This window comes from Anas acuta, chromosome 2 (genome assembly GCF_963932015.1).
Source record: "Anas acuta chromosome 2, bAnaAcu1.1, whole genome shotgun sequence".
Taxonomy (NCBI): domain Eukaryota; kingdom Metazoa; phylum Chordata; class Aves; order Anseriformes; family Anatidae; genus Anas; species Anas acuta.
In genome coordinates, this window is record NC_088980.1 from 76,459,242 (window position 1) to 76,480,838 (window position 21,597).

Sequence of the window (21,597 nt, forward strand, 5' to 3'; positions counted from 1 at the left end):
AGTGCAGTATGGTTTTTATTAATAGTATATATGCACATATATCAGACAGAACTTTATAGAAATATTAATGTGATTAGGCAATATGAAGACAAAGCTGTTCAGTGCTTGATTTTTGCTATAACACAAGTAATGTCCACTTTAAAAGAATAATGAATAACATTTTCCTTCCCTGTTTTATTTTGTCATTTTATGACTTTTGTGGCTTTTGTAGTTATAGTAAGAGAGAATCCTTACAATTTATAGTAAAAGCTTGATATACCGTTCTGGCATACAAATATCTCTTCTGTTCTGGGACCAGGGACCTATTGTTTACTGAGAAATCCATTCAAGATAGAGAAGGACATTTGTAGCAGATGATGGAATGTGTCCCAGGTGTGTTGACCTCCAATGTAGTTTAAAGTTAAAAATTTGAGTATCGAACACTGGCTATATTAAACAAAAATGCAGTACTCAACAGCCTATTGAACAGTTTACAACAATGAAGAAATTGGGTTTTGAACACAAATCACATACAATATAAACACTGCAATGTAGAAACAGATGTTTTAACCTTTTTATTTTTATTCTGTTGTCCTTACATATGTTTCATATGGAGAATACTCTCAACTGGGACAGATACAGTGTGACCTTTAGCATTATAAGTAAGTGTGTTTTCTGTTTCTACTGCCTTTATTCTAAATCTAGGCTATAACATTCAGATCAAGAAAAGAACAAATGTTTTCTTTTTCTACAGTTAATAGCTGGAGCTGAGTCTTTTAGGGTTAAAAATAGTAGGATATGTATATTCAAGGGAGTACAGCTTGCTTAAGTCCTTTAATGTATACCTCTCAAAACCTGCTCAAAACCTCTTCTAAATTTTTCTTTCATGTTCCTCTAAGTTGATGCTTCTGTATGAAACTCATTATGAGACTCTTGAAATCAGAGCAATTAAAAAAAAAAAAAAAAGCAATATATCTAACAGATTTCCTAATGAATCAGTTTGAGCTAACAGCAATCTTGTGATCCTGAATTCCAAAGTAATAGCATATATTGCTTATAGGTGTTCACTGCCTTCTCATTGATATAAAATAGCAGGAAAAAGTAGTTTGGTCTGAAATGTTTTCAGAGGTCATAGAAAGGATATTTATAGAAATAAGTTTCTCTTACATTCCAAATATCTTTTTTCCCCTTTTCTCCTTTCTCCGTATTTTCCCTTGTTATAATAGGATAATTTGTGATACGCATCTGGTACCTTATCCTTACAAGTTGTTATAATGCTTCCATTTCTAACCTTTAATTTATATTCTATTGTGTCCTACAGAAATTATTTCCTATTGCACACATTCCCCAGTTCAGATAGTTTTATTATTGTGCCCTTTTCAATTCGCTAAGGACACCTTTACATTCTGACAGAAACATAGTTCTTCAAAACACAGATGACCTAAATCTTAAGGAGAAATGTAGTATCATTTCCCAAGAAGATTTCTATTTCATTCTGTGATCCTAGAAGATCATTCTTAAGTATTACAGATATGAAATTGTTATGAAATGAATTTCCCATGAAAGTGACCTCTTGCCCATGAGAGATTAAACACTTGCTTTGTATGTATCATTCCTTCTGAATGAGAATTACACCATGGTGCATTGGGAAAATATAGCAGGGCATATTATTGCACATTATACTGGCCTGGAAAAAGAACACTAAAACATACTTTAAAAGAAATCAAATAATTTCTACTAATGTTAGTATTTATAAGTGTAGTATGTTCTCTAAAAAAATAACTGAGGTGATGCTTGGAAATCGTTTGACTATTAAATATTCAGTAACAATTCTGCAAAGCTAGTCAAAACAAAATTAAGCATAAACTTAATTTCACTTCCTTGCTTGTCTGCTATTATAATCTTCAGCTCTGTGACAATCTTTTTTCCTGTATATTTCTGTTTCAGTCTACAAATCTGAGTCCTTACTCAGATTGGTGTTTGAGATATGACCCTAACATGTTTTCTGAACACTGCTAGCACCCTATTTAAAGATTGACGTAACATTTTTATGTAATTCTTGTGATCGCAATGTCTGGTTCAGACCTAACGTACTTGTAGTACCCTTCCAAAGGCAGAGACCTGCAATCCCTAAGGCATAGGTTGGAATACAAGATGAAGTTTGTAAGAAATAACCTGTAATTGTATATAGCTTGATTCAGTCTAGGATATCAGGGTTCAAGACGCATTCCCTTGACCTCAGCTGAAGCAATGAATGTTTTGAAGTCTAATGTGTTGGAGACTCAAATCTATTACCAAGAAGAAGGGACAAAATTAGCTATTCTTGCTACCTTTTGAATATGAACAAGGGTCACTGAGACTGATTTCAGATCTGGGTGGTTTGAATAATTTGCTCTTTTTTTTTTTTTTTTCTGGTGGGAACTTGTGTTGCTTATGAGTTGATTTACCTGATTTATCTTAAGGATAGTTGGCTTGATCTACTGTGTAATGCTTTCAATCTTCCTTCAAGTATGAATTGGGTCTTACGCAGTGAAGAAAGTTGTATTCTGGGTTCTCTTTCCCTGCTCCCTATTTACATTTGTTCCCTTTCAGACTGTTCTTCTTTCCTCTTGCTTTCTTGCCTAATCATGTTCAAGACTAACCCTGTAATGACCACATTTAACTGATCGTAAAAATTATATTGAGAATGACAGTGAGTTCTGCTCATTCTCTGCTCAAAAATACCTTTTGTATTGGGTTTATGTGGCAAGGTTTTGGTAGTGGTGAGGAGCTCCAGGGGTGGCCTCTGTGAGAAGAGTCCAGCAGCTGCCCCATGTTAGATAAGGGCCAGTTTCAGCTGGCTACAAAGGGACCCACTGCTGGCCAGGGCTGAGCCAACAAGTGATGTTATTTGCATCTTTGTGAGAGCAGATTTAAGGAAAGGAAAAACTACTGTGCAACAGCAGCTAGGAGAGCAAGGAGTGAGAATCAGCCCTGCAGACCCCAAAGTCAGTGCAGAAGGAGGACAGAAAGTGCTCCAGGCATGCAGCAGCAGCTCCTCTGCAGCCTGTACAGAGGCCTTTGGTGGAACAGGCTGTCCCCCTGCAGCCCATGCACAGCAGAGCAGATCTCCATGCTGCCGCCCGTGGAGGAGTCCCCAGTGGAGCAGGTGGATGTGGCCTGGAGGTGATCGTTTAATTGGTTCAATGTGCAAGCCTGAAAGTATGATTTAAAGGTCCAATACTTAATCAAGACTTCTCCCCCACACACTACCCAAACTAAAGGATTGAAGTTTCCTCATGCTCTTTGAGGACTTTTTACTCTTGACTGTAACATTGTGATGCTATTGCTTCTAGATTGATTGTATTGCGAATTAGTGGATGCAAGAGCTTGGCATACATTTAAGATAGACATTTCATAATGAGTTTAATCTTGCTCTAGATTTCTGATCTTTAGTTAGATTGTGCAAGTTTCTCATCTGCCTTTGTTTATTCACACTTCCCCCGTCCTCATAACAGTTATGCTGTGTTCATGTAATGATCAAAGTGAAATATTTATCAGTATTGAATTGGAATGTGTGAAACAGCATAAGAATTAAGGTAACCTTACAGTTACCTTAATATTTTAAGTCTTCTTAAAAGGAGAGTTTCACTGACCAAAACTTTAGACTATTTTTTAATCAGGCCTTGATTTAACTGATATAGGAAAAGGTAATACATCTGAATTGATAGAGTGACAAGCTGGTAAAACCTAATAGAGGACTAGGTCACTGTCACAGTTGCATTAGATTGATACTCTTTAATCAGTGAACTGTAAATGAAAAATTATGTTCTCAAATGCAAATGGAAGGAGGGAGTATAAAACATTTAGTCATAAATGAAAGATGTTAAATACTACAGTGGTGTTCCATAGATATCTCTCTTTAAAAACAATTCAGTTACTGTGCCATCTTTCAGTGTTTCTTTAGGTAGCTAAGAACTACTGCTTTCTTAAATGGAAGCTCTCTCCTGTCTGATACTGAGTACCTCAGAAGCAGTTCTTCTGCATGGGTGACAACTCAGGAATCTTACACTCAGTCTTCACTCCAATAGATGCTTTTGTGGTTAGTTATTTTGTATAGCCTTAGCAGTTATTTCAGATAACCCTAAAAAAATTTTGGAGTAGATTTTTTTTAAATGGACTTTAGACAGCTCTTGCACCTTTACCACTATCTTCTGTCATAAATACTTTGAGATGGAAAATAATGCAATTGGATTCTGCTGTTACCATGAAAAGTAACACATCTTAATCTCTCACTGATCTGAACACATTTCTTCCATGGCCTGGGAAGGCACTCAATGGATGTGTTGTTTTCAGACTTATTCCTGAACTTCGTCCCAATGCAACTTTTCTTCCTGTCACTCTGAAAAGAGAATGCAAGTCCTGTAACTGCATTGATGTTAAAACCGACAAACTGTGCTCTCAGATATAATTGAACTTGATCTCTGTCCTCTAAGCTTGAAAATCTAGGGTGAGTGCTAAATTCCTCAGAACAAGTAATCATAGCAAGACTATCCTTGAAAATAATTTAATGCGACTGAAAATGCTGTTTAAAACTAGACCACATCTGTACTTCCAGTACTGTAAATAGTATGTTTAACAATAATCTGTCCTTCAGAGAAATGAGATTGCTGATTGTCTAAATAATTTTAAATATATTTAAAAAGGTGAGAAATATTTTTCTTTGCAGTAAGTATAGCAACTTCTTTTACTCCATCGCTCACTCTGAGAAAACAAATGACATTAGAGGTGAAATTTTCTGTGCAAGGATTCTTTTCAATCAATCCACAAATTAAGTAAACACACTCAGATTGTTATTACGTCAAGTAGGCAAATGCTACCTCCTTTCAGATGTGTTCACTTTCTTTATTCTGCTCCTGTTCTCGACAATATGTCACTCTATGACTGATGCATGGTCACTCCTTTGCCTGCAGACAGTATCTGAATTGGCATGCTGTCTTTTGCGTTGATCAGCCTTGAAAGCTGGCAAAATATTCAGCCTTGAGGGAGGGGAGGAGGAGAAGAAGATAACTTAAGTCAGTATGTTTCCAACACTTCAAGACTTGATATTTTCTTCTGTTATCTTATAGAAAACAAGGAAATGATCAGGTTTAAAGTTTGGGTTATGCAATGCTTTGAAGTAGTGTGGTGGTTTTACTCAAGTGGGCAGCTGAGCTTTACCACAACAGCTCTCTCACTCCTCCCCACCCCCCTCCCCCCCAAAGAGGAAGGGGAAGAAAATACAACACAAAGATCTCAAGGTTTGATATGAGAATGATTGAATTAAAGGGAAAAGGAATGGAACAGCCACCTCCCCCACGAGAGTCCCCTCGTTTATTGCTGAGTGTGACATCAGGTGTTATGGAATATCCCTTTGGTTGGTTTAGTTCAGCTGCCCTGGCGATGTCCCCTCCCCATCACTTGCCCACCCCAGCCTGCTGGCTCTTGGGAGCTTGGAGGGAGTCCTGATACTGTGCCAGCACTATGCAGCAATAGACACAACACTGGAGTGATATCAGTGCTGTTCCAGCTACGAGTGCAGAGCACAGCACTGTGTGGGCTGCTGCAGGGAAAGGTGTCTCCATCCCAGACAGACCCAACACAAGTAGCTGTTGGAGTTCTTGGAAACAGTTTTTGTGAACTCTGATAGGTAACTGACTAAGCAGCTGGCTTACCTCCTCTGCAACCCCAACATAGTGTAAACTGCAAGCAGCAGTGTGCTGCTGTGGCACCTGGTGGCAGCACAAACTGCCCTGTGCTGGGGAAAACTGGTCCCAGCCAACCTGGGGTAACTAAAAATGGTGGGTGGAGAAACCTCTGACAGGCATCAAAAGATGCCCAGTCAGACGAGCGCGTGGCCCTCAGTGGTCGTTGGGGAATGGTGAGGTGGGGTAGTGGGAGCACTGTGATGGCCGCCTGCCCCTCTGCCCTGCTAGGACTGGGGAGGGTGAAGGCTGGTGTCTGTGTGCCCCTGGGGTGGGGTAGAGGTCCCAGCCACTACCCAGCTCCTCTGGTCACAACTATGTGTGGGCTGGCAGTAAATTAACTGGGGTAAGACTTGATGCTGTCCTGCCTGCAACATCTGCCTGTAGTTGTGCCCTCATGGAGAAGTACAGGTCCAATAGTGCAAAGCGTTCATGTCCTCTGGACTTTTTACCTGCTATTTTGTTTGTACTGTTTGAATTCTGGGGATCATAACCTGTTTTCCATGTCCAAAAATAAGACTATTAAAAAGTTGTATAAGAACTCATGTGTAAGATACTATTCCTAAACTTAACATGATCTTATGTATGCAAAGTCATGTGGAGAAAGCAAAGTGAGGAGGACAGTGTGTCAAGAACTGACAGTTTGTTGCTTTGGGTCGAGATTAATTTGTTTGAATGTAATGATTGTTTTGTTTTTTAGACTGGTGGTGACATTGAACTTAAAGCAGGGAGATGGCTAATGGAAGTGGTTATGAAAGTGGAAGTGACAGCAGCTGAAGTGGAAGGGAAAACTGAAGATTTAAAGTGCTGAAAATCATGTGGGTGAGAAGACTGGTAATTTCCCTTTCACAATGCTATGAAAACTGACGCACACTCTGCTTGATTATGGAGACTTAATATCTGTAATTTGATACTTGTTCGATGTGGGGATAAAAATCAGGGCATAGATTTAAAGAATATTACTTACAAATTGACTAGTCTTCAGTAATGAGAGAATCTGTAGAACACGGTTGAAAGTACTGCAAATAGAAAACGGATCCTGATGTGAAGTAGGCTTGCTAGTGATAGCTAATATTATATTGATAGTTAGCTGGGTTTGGGGTTAAAGGTGTTGGAGATGAGCTTGGATGTCAATAGATTATATGTAAACACTAGCATTTTGGTTGCTTTTAGATGCCAGTCCTAAATCTGTTATTGTAATTACTAAGATAAAGGTAAACTGTGGTGGATTGATCTTGGCTGGCTGCCAGATGCCCACCCAGCCACTTTGTCACTCCTCATTAGCAAGATGGAGAGAAAAGATGGACAACACTTACTGTTCTATGAAAGGACAGGGAGCTCATTTCCCAATTACCATCATGGGCAAAAACAGCCTTGACTTGAGGAAGATTAAGTTATATAAAAATAGAGCAGGATGCTGACAGACAAAAACAGAACTGATAACACCTTCCCTTCTTCCTAGGCTGAACTTTGCTCCTTTGTTCATGACTCATGCTTCCACACCCCTTTCACCCCAAGCAGAGCAAGAGGATGAGGAAATGGGGGTTGCAATCAGTCCACAACACTTCCTCTCTGCCATATCTTCTTCCTCACATTTTTCCAATGCTCTAATGTTGGATCCCTCATAGGGGATACAATTCAATCCTGCTGCTTGTGTGGGCTTGCCACAGGCTAAAGTTTCCTTCAGGGCACTTCCACCTGCTCTGGTGTGTGGTCCTCCACAGGCTGCAGTGTGGATATCTTCTGACGTGTTCTTCCATGTTCTTCTGGGGAGCAACCATGGCCTTCTCCATGAGTTGCAGAGGGTGCCTGGAGCACCTATTAGCCCTCCTTCACTTACCTTGGTGTCTACAGGGTTGTTTCACTTTCCTTGCTCCTCTTCCCTCACTCCCTTTTCTCAACTACTGCCCAAAGTATATTAAAAAAATAAAATGAATTCTTAGATGTGTTATCACAGTGCTGCCATATCTGTGGCTGGTGGTCCAGTTGTGCCCTGTGCTTGTGAACCTGTTTTGAAGAGAGCTGGCTGGAACTGACCCTGTCGAACATCAGGGCATCCCCTAATCTCTTCTCACAGAAGCCACCTCTGCAAACCTCCAGCTACCACAACCCTGCCACATAAACACTGTACAACTTAAAATAATATTAGAAGATTTAGATGGTACTTGATTTGAAAGTCAGGAATTTGAGTAACTGGAAGATAATTTGGAGATTAAGGAAGTTAATTATGAAAACGCTTTTTCTTTGCTTCAAGAAAGGATTTATTAATTTTTAATTATTTTGTCCTGGATTGCATAATTCAATTAAATCTGTATTGGAACTTTGTGAACTGAAGAAAGATCATGTTTTTTGTGCTGTTTTTCCCCAAGTACAGGATCCTATTTCAATAAAACTGGGAAGAAAAGTCACTTATGTTAGGGAAAGGCAAAATATGCTAAATTAACATATATCAATATGAAAAATAACATCATCACCTTCTAATAGCTTGAAAGGCATGTTAAGCTAAAATAGCCCACTAGGAATAAATGATATTTAATGAATCGTGGAGGTAGATTATGTATACCTGAAACTTGTTTTTCCTTCCTATTTTCTTTTCTTTGTTCTATTTGTTATTTCAGATCACTAGTGCTAGTCACTCTACTGGCATTTTCACTACAAGGCTAGAAACTTTGTATTGATCACCAAAATATGAGACTATAGATTTTATAAGTTTGGTTGTTTCTCAAGAAATCCTTCACACTAAGGGGTTGAGTGAAAGAAAAAGGGAAATAATGGTGTGTGCGTGTGTTACAAAAATGCATAATTAATGCTGTCCAGTATTTGCTCATCTAAATATAAGAAGAATGGGGATTTTTTACCAAGTAAAACTATATAAAGTGGTGGTGATGTGTGCCATCATTGCCATATATTTGATTTGAGATGCAAAAATTGCTAGAGTATATTTAGGTACATCCATACTATTGCAAAATATACTTAGACTGTGAAGAAACTCAAACAGTAACGTAATTATATTTATTCAAAGGAAGCAATCAATCTTTTTCTGAACACTTTTCATTTGTAAAATACATATGCCTCTATATAAGGTGATTCAAAATGTAGAATAATGGGCAAAATGAATACTAGAACAAGAATTTGCAGTACTCATTAAAAATACATTTAAAAACAGAACTTTCTTCAGTACCTGTTTTTGTGGATTTCATTAAGTGAGGTTCTTGACACAATTCTACTTTCTGAAGTAAAATTTAAAAAGGGACAAAGTGTTAGCTGTCTAGACAGATATGATTTCTGATGGAAAAGCTCTCTACTGTCATGTTTTGGACAGACTTCAGCTCTGTTAAAATGACCATGGAAACCGATGAAAAAGGAAGAGCTAATAACTGGCACCTATTTTTATGTCCATCACATGTGTAAGATTCTGCATCTGCTAGTCTGCAATTCACTGAAGGAGTTTTTTGTTATAAAAAAAATTTCTCTGGTCAAAGTCTCAACAATTTTACTTACTTTGACTCAGCATTTAAAAATCTTTTTACTGTGTGTTTGCGTAGGGGTGTTACATACCCTTTACTTGCCTTGTTGGCCTGTCTTGTACAGCAATAAAAAAAAAATAATAATAAAATGCTGAGATGTTATGGATTGATTGTGCTATGCAGTATTGGCTTTATAGTAGATATTAAAGTGTCTAAAGTCATCTTTAAGAATGAATATGTGACTGGAACATCTTTCAATGGTCTGAATAAGATTTTGTCCACGTCCGTTTTGGATAGTTGCCATGTCTCCATTTTTGAGGTCTCACTGATCCTGTTTCAGACTATTGTAGGAAAGCAGTTTCTTTATGTATAATGTGGACTTTTTGTTATTTCCTAAAAATTTTCTATCCATCTGTCTGAACTCTATTCATGAAAACTATTGTGTCTATGTGTTGCCCAATTTTTTCAGGTAGCACCAGCACACCTTCCCAGCTGTCTGCTCTTGGAAGATCACTGTTTGCAGAAATCTTGGCTCTGCAGTGGGCAGAGGGATTTGTGTTGACTGACAGAATGTTGCTGCCATAACCTGTCTTCTTGACTTTTGAGGAGAATATCCTGCAGACTTCAGTCGTCTTCACCTGAGTCCTCAGAGCCATGTAATTTCCCTTGATCTTCTCAGTCCCCTCATACCTATGTAGATGGGCAACAAGGAGGAGTACTTCAAGACCTCTGTGAGTTCCAGCATGCTCTGCAAGGTTGAGGTTCTGGGCCCTGGAAAAGCACCAAATCTCCTAAAAGAGCAAATCTGTTTGGAAGATGGGCTTGTATGCCAGCCTTCACCTACTCCTACATGCTAACTAGTTCTTAAAGACAGTTTTTATATGTGTGCGTTATTATCAATCCAAACTAATGATTTCACTGATCTTAGAGAAAATAAACCTATATACAAAGTCTAACTTCTCCCAGTTCCTCCACCACAAATAGAAACTTTCTGTCCAACCGCCCCCCTTAAGGAACTGAATGACTCTGCTTGCATAAATGAAGACTTAAGATTGGAAGTAATTTTATGAACGTCACTTTTGAAGAAGAATGATCTATTTCTTTATGTATGCTGTTTAAGTATGAGTTTCACATACGGAATCGTAACAAAAATACTGTCGCTTCAATTCTAGGCTCCTAAAATGTAACTGCTGTTCATTCTTGGGAACTTTTTACAACTTCTTTCCTGACACTTCAGTAAATGTGCATCTTGGACTGGAAGTTTGGATTAAAAGGTAACTGAGTTTCAAGCCTAATGAATGAAGGGCCAGTCTTCATGAATCATATTGCTTCAGACTTCTATTGATGTTCATGGAAGCTTAGGGAAATAAAGGACTGAGGCTTCAGACCTAGTGCTGCTTAGCCATCTGCATTTGAATATTCCTTTTAAATAAGAGGCCTTTTAAATAAGAGGCCTTTGAATCTGGTTAGGTAGCAGAATAACTGGACTGAAGTTCTTAGCCTGTGGAGCTTTGATTTCTTTGCATTTAGGAAAATGTCTGGTTTCTTAGAAGTTGAAGTAAAGACTTAGTTGCCTATAATTTGGAAATCAGCTTCAAAGCTTAGTTTTCGCTACTGAGTGGATGACTTAAAAGGTGATAAAAGGAGAAAGTAGGAAGCTTTTAGAACTAAAAAATTTTGAATGAGAAAGTAGAATATTCAAGCACTCCATCCTCATTCTACGGTAAGTGGATCTTGCTCAGGCTTTTGTCTTTCTAAATCAGAGCTGACTGAGAAAGGGGGAATGCTTCTGGAAATTGATTAAAAATGAGAAAATGAGGTATCAAATAATTATTTCAAAAAGCAAGTCAAATATTAGCCTGTTTTGTTCATTAGAGAAAATCAGGAATAATTATGATACAGTAGGGGATTGTCCTTCAGTGTCTAGGATTAGAGTTTCTCACTGTTTTTAAGCAGAGTATGTTCACTCTTTCATTTAACTAGCTGAACAGAACTGTTCTGGCAGTCTCCAAAGACTGACTTATTCCAACTACAAAACATTCCCACTGCATACTTTGATAGAAAACTTTCACCAATTTTATGTAGGCTCAGCTGCTTTGTGAATTGAACTAGATACCATGTAGAGAAGGCAGTTCATCTCTGCTAACATCTCATGTGTTATCTTAATCTGGCAGGCAAGCACCATACAACTGTTTGCTCACTCCCCTCCAGATGGATGGTGAAGAGAATCAGGAAAAAAGTTAAAAACACATTGGTTGAGATTGAGACAGTTTAATAGGACAGAAAAGGGAGGGCAGTGTTGGTATAAAAATATACAGAGCAAGTGATGTGCAAAGCAATTTTTCACCACCTGCTGACTGATGTCCAGCTGGTCCCTGAGCAGTGGTGGTCCCTGAGCAGTGGCAGCCCCTCACCAACCCCCTAGTATTATTGTTCTCCATGATACCACAAGGTATGGGACATCCCTTTGGTCAGTCAGAGTCAGCTGTCCTGGTTTTGTACCCTCCAAGCCTCTTGTCCACCTCAGCCTCCTTGCTGGGAGGGTGGTATAAGAAGCTGAAAAGTCCTTGGCTCTGTGCAAGCATTGATCTGCAGCAACTAAAATGTGTGTTATCAGCACTTTTTTTTTCTCTTAAATTAAAAACAACATATCAACCACTATAAAGAAAATAAATCTATTTCAACTGAAACCAGGACAATATCTACCCCTTATTCTATACTGTTTACTTCATGCTCAGGTCCCATGCTTTTTATTAATCCTAATTAATCACATTTCTTCATATATATACATATACATACATATATATGTATATGTGTGTGTATATATATATATATAAATATACGGATACCTTTCCTTTAGCTTATTGTATATATATGTATACCATCTGTATATATATATATATACAGATACCATTACCTTGGCTTATTGGCCACCACCCTAAAATGTCTGTTGAGTTTTAGTCCATGGCTCTGGGCTCCATCTGTCATAACAGTCCTTCAGGGTAGGAGAGATGGTGTGCAATGTTGGATTGCTGTGTGCTGAGGCCAGCTCTGGCTCCATTGCTGTTGCACTTTTGTGGTGGTTTTTCTTGCAACACATGTACCCACGCCTCTAGGCTGGGGTAGATTTTTTCCATCTGAGTTTCTCATGTCCACTCGGTGGTCACACAGGTAGAACCACTGGGTAGCATGTGGTGTGTACCCACTATATCCTTCCTCCTTATCAGAGGAATGCTTACTCCTAATAGCTGAGATACTGGTCTGTACAAATGGGGAATAGGGCATGGCCTCTTAATTGCTGGAACTCCTGGTACAGTTCCTCCACAGCTGAGATGCAAGCCCACAGAGAAAAAGAGAGGCTTTCTTCATACTGCTGGAGTTGGCAGCCAATTCATCCACTATTTGTTCCTCTCAATCTTTCCAAGCTATTACTGCCAGTGAGTTGGCATACAATGATGTTGCACTCCATACAAACTTCTGCCACAATGGGTCACATGTACGTGACTTCATCTGGATCTTTGGATAACTGCTCATTATCACAGAATCACAGAACTGTAGGGGTTGGAAGGGACCTCGAAAGATCATCAGGTCCAGCCCCCTGCCAAAGCAGGTTCCTCAGAGCAGGCCGCCGTGGTAGGTGTCCAGACAGGCCTTGAATATCTCTAGAGAAGGAGACCCCACAACCTCCCTAGGCAGCCTGTTCCGATGCTCCATCACCCTCACCGTGAAGAAGTTCTTTCGCAGAAAGAATTCACAGAAAGAATTATCTAGGTCATCATAAATAATCTCCAGCATGGCGAATTCCCTGGGGTACTCTCCATAGTGGTCTGGTTGGTTGGGTGACACGTATCATCTTCCTTGAAGGAATGCCTTTCTTCACGCCTGACAAGAGCTGCCTCCAGAGGTTGAAGACTTGTGCCCCTTTTCCAACTGCTTTGTCAATGCCTCCATCCCTAGAAGGATCCCAGCTGCCTGGCTTCCCCGCCTTCTGATTTTATGCTACTAGCCCTGTTAACCCAGCCTCAGAGCAGCCAGGTAAGTGTGCTCACCTGGGCAGTGACTGAAATCTTTACGCACATTTTGTGGGTCACCTAGTGATAGGGCGGTTAGTGCTGCATCTGTGAGTTCTGCCTCCTCCCTCTTCTGATGGCCCTGCTTCAGAATAGCCTGTTTTGCCCACTTCTTCTTCTGCCTTGTCTGAGTAGGAGTTTCTTTCCTTATTAAATGAGCTGACTTTCACATCCGTTGTATCTTCTTAAATATAGGGAGAGAGATAATAGCACAGGTTGGTTCTCTGGTTCAGCTGCTGTGCCTATAATTTTGTCATCAAAGCCCTTGATGGTGCCAAATAGAGGTGAGTGGGGCTCGGTAGGCATAGGTCAGGCACCTGTGCTTTGCAGTGATTGTGTCTCTCTGGATTTGTCAGGGTGACAGAATACTTTTTCTAAATAACTTACTAGCTTTTCAAGTATTTTTACTTGTTCAAGGATGGAATTCCAAAACATAGGAGGTACCCACTGCCTTAGGTGCATGCCCATACTGTCCCACACACCCTGCCGCTCATAACTATCCAAACATGGGGTAGATCTCTGGGTAATATTCATAAATAATTATTTAATCATAAGCAAAACCTGAAACGCATTCGGGAGACATAAAAACAGGAATGTGCTAGTTTGAACATCCCAAGGACATTCAAAGTTCTCAAGAGCTAATGTAGCTACCCGGAGGAGAAGGGGAAGGTCAAGGTGAAAAGGAAGGTAAAAAACATGGGGAAAGTGTCTCCCCCATAGATTGGCTTTCTGAGGGGGAAAGGTAGAGAGTGTAATTATTAACATTTTTCAGGAGATGGCTCCAGACAGATTGAGATGACGGGATGATGGTAATGCTGAGTACAAATGCTGGATTAGTCTAATGACTGGTAATTTTATCATATTGTGTATGTGTAACCTAGTGTTACACAGTACAGCAAAATGATAACCAATCCACCACCGCCGTGCCCCCTGCCCCCCACCCAAGGTGATAAAAAGCACAACAGGGAGCATACACTGCAAGTAAGGTTCTACAAAATACAACTCTGAGAGCAAGCACAACAACACAGGGTAAAAATCAATCAATCAACATTGTGACCAGCAACTATTAAACTAATATAATGCTTATAAAAAACTTATTTTAACATGCTTTGATCAGATCTATCATTATCGCACCCCTTCAAGCCCCATGTTGGGCGGGCACCAGAAGAGCTATTCTGGTTTAACCCAGCAGGCAGCCAAGCACCACATAGCCATTTGCTCTCTCCTGGGATGGGGGACAGAACCAGAAAAAGGTAAAAATTATCAGTTGAGATAAAGATAATTCTAATAGGACAGAAAAGGAACTGATAATAGTAGCAATGATAACAGAATATACAAAGTAGAATATTCAAGACTATAACAGAATATACAAAAACAGTGATGCACAATGTGGTTGCTCAAAGGACATCCCTTTGGCAGTTTGGGTAAGCTGTCCTGGTTATGTCCCCTTCTAGTTTCTTGTGGCAAGGTGTTATGAGAAGCTGAGAAGATCTTGACTCTGTGTAAGCACTGCTTACTCAATAACAATTAAAACATCAGCATGTTGGATTTAGGATGAGAACAATACTGATAAAGCACAGCACCGTACCAAGTGCTAGAAAAAAACACAGCTCTTTTCCAGACATAACCAAGATGTCATGTTACGAGAACTAGACAGCGTGTGCCCACCCACCCCCCCTTGTTCATTTACAAATAGTGAGAAAGAATTATCTATAAAAGGCTATTATCTATAGCCTTGCAAATGGAAAGTGAGTTCTAGGACTGATGAAGGTGGGAAGGGTAACTTTCATGTGATTCCTGTTAGCCTGAGCTGTGGCTTATCCACTTCTCAGGACTCAGGAGTTTGCAAGGAATCTGTTCTACCTATCCAAAGAGCAAGTCATCAGCATTTTCTTACAGTGCATAAGGGCTGTTCTTTTTTTTCCCTCTTCAACTCTAGGTGATTAAGGGCTTTAGACTAGTAGATTGCTTATTTAATATCTGTAATGATAATGGCTTTTCTTTTTTTTTACTTTTTTTTTTTTTTTTTCCTGGAGATACAGTAAAGTCAACCCTGATTATTTTTATTTTTTTTAGCACTGCTATCTGTTAAAAAATTTGTCCTAAAAGCCATAGGTCAGTCTTGCAGTCAGACACAGAGAGATCTAAAAGACCTGTTACCCATTACTGTGCACATAGTAATTGGTCTTTAGCAAATGAGTATGAAACTTCAACTAAGGACTAAAAGCTTCATTTGTTCTTGCATCTAGGTGGTTTGTAGAGCCTGTACTTAGCTGTGAGAAACTACAGATTACTTCATATGTAATTTTCCCCCTGGAGTGTTTCCAAAAGCTTATAAGGGTATCCTGCTTCTCAGTAATAAAGCTTTGATAACTCATTTGTGAGGTTTGATTATTTTGATACAAAGTTACTGTCAACCTTTAGATTTTTAATAAAATGTCTAAGACTGTGACCATAATGCTACAAATACAAATGATTTGGATGAGAGTGAATTGATTAACCAATTGATTAACCAATGGGAAAAAGCACTCCCTGCTGTGGAATAAATTAATATTTTAGTTAGATAACAAAATTTATAAGTAGATTTAAGAATTAGATCTTCGGGCTTCTTTTCTCCAGAATGATAACTTTCCATGTGTTTCTGCTACTTAAGGAGGTTTATGTAAGGTTTGTTATGGAGAAAGCTTTCTTGTTTTTAAATGCTTTTATTGTTATGTCTCAGTCTGTGATTTGACATTCATTGTTAATAATTTGACTGGTCGGTGTCATGCTGTTACTTCTGCTAGTGAAGGTAACAGGAATGGCATACTTAAGCCTTATGTAATACAGTATTTCACTATGGGAGAAGAATGGCGGTCAAAGCACAGGAGTTCTGCTGAGGACATCAGTTCTCTTAAAACATAATATTTTATGCCTACGCACTTGTACATAGGAGTTCTTTATTGTTGTATTTCCTTATCTGTATTTGAAGTATTCTGGGCTGAATTATGGATCCAATGAAGTCAGGAGTTGTCCAGTTATACTGAATGCAGATGCATCTTTTGGTACCATAATCACGCTGATGTCTGAATGCTGAAGTGTCGTGGAACTTGCATAAACTCAATATGGGAACACAGTGAATTATTTAAAAAAAAAAAAAAAAATCCAAAATAAGTGCAGCTATTCTTCATCTGTGTTAGTGTAGGTGTGACTAATTTCTTTCTTACTTCTGAGGATGAAAAAATCTTTCAAAAACTGCATCCAAAATTTTACCTTCTTTGCACATACCTAAATGAGATGAGGAGAAAGGTCAGAGGAAGAGGGCTTGGATTGTCATTTTATAGCACTTCACACGTGCTTTTGTTTTTCTTTTCCTGAATAACAGAACAAAAGAACCACTGAGGGAATCTGTTTGAAATTGTTAATGAAAAGTGGCTATCCTAGGATCATGAGTGGGACCAGCTGAGAGAGTAAATAAATATGACAGCTTGGATGCAGACAGAATAAATGCTTTCTTCATTCTTATAGGGTAATGTAGCAAAATATATTTGGTCAAAATGAAGTCCAATTGGAATCGTGGCTTTGTATACAGATGGTTAAAAGGTAGGCCTTAGTTCAGTTTGCAGACTAGTGAAGGCCAGAGAAATTATGAAGCATGTGCATGAAAATAAGAGATGGGCAATGAAAAGAAAGTAGACCTACTACTGCAGGATACGAAACCTCTTATGAAAAGGCTTGTATATTTCTAAGGCAGTAGGCAGACAAAAACTATTGTGTTTATAGGATACAATCTATGTATGGGTAAAAGTGTTGTTAAAAGAAAATCCCTCTTAAAGCAGCAATGTCTGCGATTTTGTTAGATCCCCAAAACCAATCTTAGTTGCAGGCAACTATTTAGCATGAGAGAAAAACCTCTTACTGTTTAGGTTTTCATAAAACTTTCTATTATATCTGAAAGATTCTGCGCTTCCACCTTGCAGTATACAAATGCCTGTCAAGATGCAGGAGAAATGAGTAAACCAAAGGAACTTATGGATTATTTTTCTGGGGGAAAAGTGCATATTTAATTAAATTCTGAAGATATCATTCAAATGTTTTATGGATGTACTGCAGAATTTGTTCATTCTATTTGCATTTCTTACAAAGAATGAACTGCTCTCATTATATAAACTGAAGATTGGAAAGTCTGTTTGTGTTCAGTGTAGTGTTATTGAAAATTCTCTGAATCTCTATGAAATTAGTCTCATTTTGTAACTTCTAAAAAATACCAAAGCTAAAGAAGTTAGCCTAGTTCTGAACTTCATACTAAGCTTCTTTAAATGTCAAGCACTGGAGACTGATCCAGCTGGGTTTGTGTGTGTATTGAGGTTGAAGTGCCAGTGACTGGAGGGAGTCTGATTGTTTCCTTAGGGAGCTACAGTGCTGCACAGTGCAGTACAGTGCTGTATCTCACCAGCTGACTTCAAGTCAAATGGCCTGCTGAGCAGTTTAAGAGGTCTGGCAGTCAGATACTGGAGAGACTGTAGGCTTTCAGGAGGCTTCTACCATGAGGTACTAGCAGGTGGAGAGACCAGAAAATCTAGGGCCACCTACCAGATAGATTTAGTCTATAAAGCCACCACACACGTGTGTTTATAGTCAACTAGCAGACTCCATCCTGATCTGCTGTAGAAAACACACGATTGGGCATCTGTGCCATTTATTTTTATGCTACATGTTTTCATTTCATGTTGATCTGTGTCTGGCTGCATGCGTGTGCCTGCTGGGGATAAACCTTCAGCTGCACAAATTGATGTCATTTATACAACCTCTGCACTCACAAAACAGACGGAAGCAATTAGTAGTACCAAAGAGTAATTGGAAATGTAGGAAAGAGGTACATACAGATTACTACAGTTACTAAATATAGGTGAATTAAACGGATACTGTCATACAACATGCAAACGTTCACTAAACTTCCTGATTAGTGATCTGTTTTCAGAGATAAAGATGTAACACTATCTCCACAGTAAAAAGGCTTCAGTTTAGCTACGTCCACAGAAAAGATAGGAAGCATGCATTAGTGCTAACTTGTCTACTAAGGTATTTTGTTTCTCATACTTCAGAAATTCTCAGTGATTTCAGTCAATCTAGAAAGTATATCGCTGTAAAATTTTTATCTTCCAGAGCAATTTGGATAGGTGGACTATGCATGAGGCTAATGATGAGCTTATTTTGTACTTCCTTGTTTAGTTATAGTTTTGCTTAAAGAACGATCAAGTTTGTCCTGATTTGTGAGAGAACAGTATTAATTTGATGTTTTAGCTCCTTTCAAGTTCTAGTTCAGTTATTCGGCATACCTAGTAGTTGTGTGCCTTGGGAAGGGTGGAACTGTAAGAGTAAATTGGTTTTCAAACCACTTCTGCACCTCATATTTGTATTCATGGTCAGGGAAAGAAACAGTGGTTGAAATTTCTGGAGTGTAGAAGTGGGCAAATAAACATCTGGTGGTAACACCAAAAAAAACCCACCTACATCATTAGTCTAATTTTTTGCTGTTTTTTTATAGCTATAGTTATTTATGTCTTTGCTCAAAGCCTAATTCACGTTGTGAGAAACTAAGTTGTGTTTTTGCAGTAGAGAACTATTTTTCTGTATTCCAAGGTAGTTGTGTAGTCATAATAAGGAGAAATGCTAAGTAGGTAAGTGGACAGTAGAAGGAAGAAGTGGACAGAAGAAGTAGAAACTGTTCCAAAATAAGTTGGAAGCTTGAAGAAAAACAGGATGAGCAGTGTGGGAACAGTAAAACAAAGATCACAGGTTCTCAAAACATATGACGGGGAAAAAAAGGAAAAAGGAGAAATTAAAGGGTTAAAAAAAAGAAAAGAAAAGAAAAGAAAAGAAAAGAAAAGAAAAGAAAAGAAAAGAAAAGAAAAGAAAAGAAAAGAAAAGAAAAGAAAAGAAAAGAAAAGAAAAGAAAAGAAAAGAAAAGAAAAGAAAAGAAAAGAAAAGAAAAGAAAAGAAAAGAAAAATTGTACATATATGATATACAGGAGCATCAAGTAGCTTGTGAACCTGTAGTACTAAGCCAATGAGGAAACAGGGGAGGTGATTAAGTGTCGGGTAATAGGGAATAATGGTTATGATTTATTTCCTAAAATGCGCTCCTGATTGACAGGACGCCTGCCGTTGTAATCGCAAATAAAATAGCTTCACAGAAGATCCTGTCTGAAGAAAACTATTTGAGATTTTTCTTACAACATGAACTCCAGTCTGGAGAGGGTACCCACGCTGAAAGAAAGTTTTGGCTTCAGTCAATGCTCATACTAACAGATGATGAGAAGTTAACAGCTTGAAGTTGTTCAGTGTGACCAAATGAAGTTAAAAGCAACGCCTCACTTGAGCTAAGTTTTCTTTGTGCGGAACAAGCTCACATGAAAGACAATTGGATTAACTCAGCAGTGAGTAGATTAGAAAGAGAAAACGAAGGAGTTTATTTCCCAATTTTATAACCTTTAAAGTTTCTGTCTTTTTGTAAGCTTGTGTACTCTTGAGAAGGGACTCTGAATAGCAAGGCAATGAAGACCAAGGAAAGAATGACCACTGTTGCTATTTCTCCTCAAACAGCAAATACATTTTGCTATTTGTGTTCCAATTGTATCCATTCCTGCACAAAAAGCAGCACAGAAATGCTTTCTGATTTGCTGCAGATAACAGATGGTGTGAAAGAAGTCTGTCATACATAATATTCAGCTGCCAAATTTCATCTTATAAAGGATTGAGTAAATATCCAGTGCAGATGATATTTTATGAAACAGATAATCTCCCCAAAATAGAATTCTTTAGAGCTTTCCCTTTCCTGTAAGTATATAAATGTAAACACAGTAAGAAAAAAAAAAGAAAAAGAAAAAAAAAAAAAAAAAAAAAAAAAAAAACTGTTTTACGGGGACTGACAGTGAGTTCTTTTTAAAGCATATTTTCTTAACTTTATTTGAAATTGGGTGGAAAGCACAATGAAGATTTAGATCAACTTTGGAACCTTGGAGTTGCATGTAATTCCCTTTATCACTGACCATTTATTTTCTGATTGTGTCTCAAAGAACATTGATTTTCTTACTAGATTATTAGCTTCAATACTTTCTAATGTGGGTTAAGAAGCTAATGAGAACAAGCAGATTTCTACAGCTGGAGAACTGTGGAGATTGGGGTCCTGCCATGGTTCATGATATACAGTATTTGTTCAGGCTTAAATTGGTTTCCCAAATAAAAGGGGAAGAATTGTTTCACATTGTTAATGATTTGTCACCTACTTCTCTGTGGTTACGTTGGTTCTAAATTGTCATCTTGGTTTCTAGGTCCTTGAGTTCTAGGTCCTTCCTGTGGTTGGAATGAACTCTTGTTCATGTGGGCAGAACTCTTCTTTTAGAACAGAACTGCCGAGAGGTCAGGCTATCTGGTATGCCACCTTCCATCCCACCGTATGTCTCCCCTGAATGATAGCTAGTAGGTTTTCCCCAAATAGTGTAATCAAAATTTCCACCATGTAGGGTTGTTTTTGTTTGTTTGTTTGTTTTAGTTTTGTTTGTGTTTTTTTCTACATTAGTATATGACCTTTTGCCCAAGTTACAAATTTCGTAATAAGGTTACTTTTTTTTTATACTAATTAGAGCATAGAGACTAGAGCAGATCTGAGTCTTTATACTGCTGGTCTCAGGAAGAAAAATTCAGATCTTGAGACTTTTCCTAAGCTGAGTGTATGACAAAAGGAGAGTTGGATGCAATTGTACGCTTGACAAATTGTTAATATCTAACAATTAAAATGTACTTTATGGGTAACATCCTGTCCTGTTAAGCAATTTGTGGTTTTACAGGGAAAAGACAAATTGCACTACTATCTAAACACTTGAGACTGATTGATCTTGAAACAAACTTCCTCTTTTTTTTCCCCCAAATTCCTTGGCATAGAATTATCTGAGGATGAAGGACAACTCTTCCAGTACCACCTTAGCACTTCTGCTTTGCTCTGAAGTGAATGCTGCAAGCCAGAAATTTAATTCAATACTTGCTGCTATTATCATTTTTATGATGATATCTGTGATTTACCTGTTCTTATTCCCATCCGTTTCACTGATCTTATTCCAATTTAATACAGAATGGTGGACTTCTGTGCTATTTTTTTCTTGACTATCTTCAAGTTTAGGTCTGGTTTTCCATGGCTGAGCTTTATGAAGTTAAACTCCTATTGCAGATAGTCCTATAGTCTTGTAGATATCAAAAGAAAAAGTATTTTTGCATCAGGTTCTGAATCAGTAAGCTAAAAGACACATTCATGCTGAACAAGAAGCAAGGGTATTCCTTTAACTGTAAATGAGCAATGGTCTGGTGAAATTTGAGAGCTGT

The 21,597-nt window shown here is 38.3% G+C and overlaps 1 long non-coding RNA gene across 2 annotated transcripts in view; it reads left to right on the plus strand.

Moving 5' to 3' along the window:
- LOC137851751 (uncharacterized) overlaps positions 1–12,253 on the plus strand; it is a 68,247-nt gene extending 55,994 nt beyond the window's left edge. The window contains exons 1-3 of one of the 2 annotated variants that reach the window (XR_011093431.1): positions 5,879–6,048; positions 6,403–6,520; positions 9,639–12,253. This is a non-coding gene — a long non-coding RNA (uncharacterized lncRNA). Of the gene's footprint in view, positions 1–5,878; positions 6,049–6,402; positions 6,521–9,638 lie in introns of those variants that run through there. The other variant, XR_011093430.1, reaches the window with a different exon arrangement.
- Positions 12,254–21,597: the final 9,344 nt, after the last annotated feature.